This window comes from Pelophylax lessonae, assembly GCF_965119305.1.
Source record: "Pelophylax lessonae genome assembly, chromosome: 4".
Taxonomy (NCBI): Eukaryota; Metazoa; Chordata; class Amphibia; order Anura; family Ranidae; genus Pelophylax; species Pelophylax lessonae.
Genome location: NC_138771.1, coordinates 197,683,727 through 197,689,757, shown reverse-complemented (window position 1 = coordinate 197,689,757; position 6,031 = coordinate 197,683,727).

Genomic DNA, 6,031 nt, shown 5'->3' with positions numbered 1-6,031 from the left:
CCCCAGCTCCTCCAGAGATGAGGTTTCCAACAGGGGCCACCAAGTCTTCTGCAGAGTTCCCTAACCCTCTCCAGGACCCCCATCCCCACTTTAGTGACACCTGACTCATCCAGAGCTTTCTTGTCCTCCAGCCCTATTGAGGGCTTCTAGCAAACTTCCAAGGTCCCTAGGAGGAATAGCTGTGCATTAATTCTATTTTGAATTAATTGAATCTTTTTATTTTAAAATGTTTTAAAACATTTTATTGTATTTCTTATTTTTAATATTTTAATAACCCATTGTTGGTGGGGGATGCTTTTGGCATATTTTCCCTGGGCACTAGACCTTTTTCCAGCACGGGTCAGGGGTGATTTTCCCTCTTCCATAATCCCTGTCTCTGCAACCTGTGTGAAATACAGAGCTCATATAGATCTTGAGCCGTTTTGATCTGCCTCTCTCCTGCAAAGGGCCCATTATAGATCCATATTTGTATCAAGAACACTTCAAAACAGCTCTCTAGCTGCAGCACCCTCCCTTCAATAAAGCAGAAGTTCCCTGACTGCAGTTCTACGGGGAAGGAATTCGTTACTGCAGATGTTCCCAACCTTTGTTTATACCAGGAGAATTAAAGGACCAATCAGGAGACTGGGGAGGAAACTGGAAGGTTGGCGATGTGTGTTAGTTGCCATCACTGCAAATTCTTTTTTTTTTTTTAATAAGCAAAACAGGTATGCCTTGCAGTTGACTTTTTCACACAGGCTGCAGGGAGAAGTGAAAACTAATTAAAAAGCCAGGTTCACACTGCTGCAATATAATTTTGATCCAACTTTTAGTGTGATTTTGTAGTACTACTTGGATGCAACTGTGATAGGATTATATTCTTGGGGCAAAAGTGGCACTGGAATCGCACCAAAGTAGTAAAGAAACCATAGGCGCATGCGCAGGGGGTGTGCCGGGTGCTGATTGCCCCTACTGCCTGAGCTTCCCCCGTGTTGCACCCCCCCCCCCCACACCTGTTGTGCTGCTGGCTTCCCCCCTCTCCTCTCCCCCTGGCTGCTGCGGGGGATTTTTCAGGATTAAGGGTGGGGGAAGGGGCTAATCAATATGTCATTCATCAGTCCCTTCCTTTTCTAAATGAACACAGTGAACTCACTCACTGCATTCATTCATAACTGAAGAATAGTAAACAGTCCTTGATTAAAGATTTTATTCAGGGCATTTCTCAAATTGTTCCCACTGTCCATTTCCCTGTGTCCACATTGGATCTTAACTTGGTTCTGTACACTCTCCAGAAACCACCCTTTAAACCTATCAGGTCAAGTGCAAAGAAACAGGCATCACTAAAGACTGAAAAGGGGGTGCTTGGCCAAAGAAACCTAGTGCAACAGATGAAAGATGCATAGCGCAGACTTCTTTTTGTAATCCAAAGATATCCGGTGCAAAGATCAGAGGTCAGCTCTAGGAGAAACCAGTGGGACCCTGGTACACCCATCTACAGTCCAAAGAAGTCTTGTGAGAATGGTCTCCATGGTTATGGACGGTTATGCCCATGCTCAATTTAAACTCAGCAGTGCATCCCACTAAAATCTATGGGATGGGGTGGGGGGGGGGGGGGATCCAGGTAATTTCTTAGAAAAATCCAGTAAATTCTGGTTCCAATAGGCAAACAATTGTCAAAAATGCAATGAGAGCTGGGAACTGCTATGGAAAACATGTGACATAAATAACATATAGAGTGGTGAGACCTCAAAGGCAATATAAAAAATGTACAAATCCTTAAATTACCATGCTTCTGGGGTAAAGCTGTTTGTGTTGTTATGGAGCAGTGGGATTTGTACAGATAGTTTCAGCAACAGAGTACATTTACAGCTCATATTTAACTGTGGAATTGATTTTTCTTTTACAATTAGCAGTTACAATTTTTTTTTATCAAGCATTAATAGGCCTGTTTGAACCCAGTGAATTGGCTAGTAGGTTGCTGAGGCTGTCCTTGCTCAAGTTGTTGCAAAAATATTCTTGTAGCTTGCCAATTTCTATTTAACTCTCACAAATTAAAACAGCTAACGATAAACCAGTGTAAAACTTGGCAGCAGCAGAACATTTGTAACAAGTGAAAATTTGCAGAAATATACTAGAGATAAAGAGTACTGGCAGGTGTTTTACTAAATGAATTAAGAAACCACAGACAATACAGCAGCAGCTGGACAATTTTAATATGCAATGCCTCAGAAGTATATAAACAAACACTCAGCAGTAGTTGTGTTACTGCTGCTGAGAGTTTGGTTATATACTTCTGAGTCAGATGACATAAGTCTGTTTAAACTAAATTATGCTGGTTGGACTGCGGTTGCAGAGTGTTGCACATTGCTATCAAATACGAATTTACTGTATACAAAACGCTCTGACCTGGGTGCAAATTGTTATGCTATTATTATTGCAAAGTGGGATCTATTGTGGCCAAATAATTTATTTTCATACAAGTCTCCTTATTTGATGATAGTCGATTACACTGGTTTGTTTGGGTTTTTTTTTTTTTTTTTTGCTGTAAGGTAGGTACTCACTGTACCTTTATAAAGAAGTGCATGCACTATTTAAAATATTTATTTAAAATAAAAATGTACCCTAATATAAATGAAAATCTTAAAATACTGCCCTCATTCCAAAATAAGTCAATTTTTTAAAGAAAAAAAAAAAATAGATAAGTCTGGGGCTCTTCCAGCAGAGAAAGCAGCTATATCAAATAAGGGATTAGGGTGTCAGTGGAATGGATACAATAGTAACTCCTAAAAAGTTAGATTTTGTCAGCTATAAACAAAGTAACTTTCTGGCAGAAAATTAAAAAAAAAACAATAATACAGTGAATTATTGTAGTCTGTGTAGTTATTGTAGGCTGTGGGCAACTACTAATTAATGAATGCCTGACTATATGATGAGCTCGGCTGCCTCCTCCATCAGGCTGGGAACCCTGTGGCTGCAAACATAAGGAAGAGGGAAAAGGAGGGCGCCATGCAGACCATAGTGCAGTAAATACATTTATTGAAAGCTGTAAGTTAAAACAAGTGCAAGTTGTACTCACAAGCACAAAGTTGTAAAAGCATATCTCAGTGATATCGGCTAGGAGGACCGGTGGAGGTGGATGGCTGGGTCCCAGGAGCTGTGATATTTTCTTTACTGAAGCCATTGTGAGGAGGTACTGTATTGATGTCAGAAACCATCAGAGGGATCGAAAGTGGAGGATGGTCAATTACCAGGAACCTTTGTCCCTTCTCCTCTAGAGCTGCTGTGAAAGGTGCTTTGTCAGTGGCAGAAGCAGCCAGAAGGTTCAATAGAGCCGCACTGGAGAACCTCATGTGCACTGCAGTCAGCTGTCAACTCGCTAGGGCTGTCAGGAAAAGTGTTTCGGAGGCTAAGAACTTCCTCAGTTCCTCAGCACAACAGCACCCTTCCTACAGACAGCACAACAGCTAAAAGTCATCACTGACTAATCTAAAACGAATCTCTCACTATGCAACTTGTCAGCCTTCCCTATAATTTTTCTACAGCGGCTTTCAATACATAATACACTGACACTATGGCTGAACTGTGCCACCCCCCTTTTATAGTGGCGGGCTGTTTTATTTACAAAAAAAAACCTCACTGGTCCTTCTAAGCCTGATGGCCTGAATTCAAATGCAATACAGTGCATTGCAGTTTAAAAAATCTCCTACGTGCAGATAAATTCATCTGGACATTGATTTTTAAACCCAGAGGATTAATTTTAAACTCATGGCCAGAGGATTAATTTCAAACTCATGGTGGTGGCAAACCAGAACCTCATCTCTATTCATGGAAGACTTGCTAAAAAACCACACCTTAAACATGGAAACAAGACCAAGTGACCCATCTATGCAGGAAAATCCAAGAACCGGTGTATAGAAAAGTACCAGTGGGTGATGGACTGATGGATGCAAATGTGAAATATTTGGCTCTATCAGTAGGCAGTTTATTCGATGAAGGCATGCAGATCAGTACAAGAATGAATGTCTTCAGGCAATGATAAAGCTTGTTGGAGGTTCTACAGGTTTGGGGATGCACAAGGATTGGGATTTGGTTAGAATTAAGGGTCTCCCCGATGTTGAAAAGTAAAGAAAAATAATTATCCATAATGCCTAACTATTAGTGACATGCCTGACCAATCCACAATAACCCAAAACATACAAGATTTATCTTCAATGAAAAAACAAGGAGTTCTGGAAAAGATGCCATGGCCCCCACAGAGTCCTGATATTACTGAGTGTCTGTGAATACAGCAGAGACTGACGCAACTGAGATAGCCCAAATCCACAGCAGAACTGTGGTTAGTTCTCCTAGATCCTAGTCTAAAACAACCTACCCACAGTGCTAGTAAACAAAGAAGATTTGATGTAATTTTAAAGGCAAAGGGTGGTCACACCAAATATTGATTTTATTTTTTTTTTGTTCTGTTTATGCATGAACTTTGTGTGTTTTTAATTGATATAAAAAAAAAAAACATTCATGTGTATGCATTTTTTACATGTGCCTAAACTTTTGCAGAGTAGTATGTGTGTGTATATTAAAGGCAGGTTTCATGTGTGTTTATTACATTTATATTTTGACTTTCTTTCTTTCCATTTTTTCCATTTCTCCTCATAATAGCAACAAAACCACAAAAAAAAAGTAGGTATTTTAATTTATTATACCCTCAAATTATAATTTGAAATATGACACTATTGCACTGGAAAATCTACCATGCAACATGGGCTTAACCCCTCACAAAAAAAAAAAAAAAAAAAATCCAAATACTTGATGACAGATGTTTATTTGAGGGTCAGTGACTGGAAGTAACCATACAGTCTGAAACTTGAATGGGCAACTTTAAAGCTAAGATCCAGGCAAAAAAAAAATTTCTATGTACAAGAGCTATATGTATTATTTTTAAATCTTGGTGTCCTTTGTGTTTCTTCCAGGCCTGTGCAGTAATAGAGCATAAAACATCTTCACTTTGCCTCATAACTAAGTTGATTCGCCTTAACTGTGCAGCAGTTTCCTCTTATACAGTAAATAATTGCTCCACTTACAAAGATACAAAGATTGGTGATGCTGCTCAGCACAAATATAGATATGGAAAAATATAGTAAGCTGACAAATATATTTCTATATGTTTTTCTTCTGTGTCTGAACCAGCACTCTGGCCATTTCACCATATCGCTACAGTCACAAAATACTCAGAATTACACAAACTTACAGCAACTTCTGATGAAGCATTTGGGATGGTCTAAGAAGCACAGTGGGGTTTTGAGAGTTTTAAGCAGTATTAGTCTTTTCAGTGATGATTGTTCATTAACACTGTGATAGTCTATCCTGTGTTTTTACTATTTTTGGGTCTTTTTTTTTTCATAAATGAATCTGTACAAATACAGTGCCTAGCGAAAGTATTCGGCCCCCTTGAACTTTGCGACCTTTTGCCACATTTCAGGCTTCAAACATAAAGATATAAAACTGTAATTTTTTGTGAAGAATCAACAACAAGTGGGACACAATCATGAAGTGGAACGAAATTTATTGGATATTTCAAACTTTGTTAACAAATAAAAAACTGAAAAATTGGGCATGCAAAATTATTCAGCCCCTTTACTTTCAGTGCAGCAAACTCTCTCCAGAAGTTCAGTGAGGATCTATGAATGATCCAATGTTGACCTAAATGACTAATGATGATAAATAGAATCCACCTGTGTGTAATCAAGTCTCCGTATAAATGCACCTGCACTGTGATATTCTCAGAGGTCCATTTAAAGCGCAGAGAGCATCATGAAGAACAAGGAACACACCAGGCAGGTCCGAGATACTGTTGTGGAGAAGTTTAAAGCCGGATTTGGATACAAAAAGATTTCCCAAGCTTTAAACATCCCAAGGAGCACTGTGCAAGCGATAATATTGAAATGGAAGACCACTATAAATATCAGACCACTGCAAATCTACGAAGACCTGGCCGTCTCTCTAAACTTTCAGCTCATACAAGGAGAAGACTGATCAGAGATGCAGCCAAGAGGCC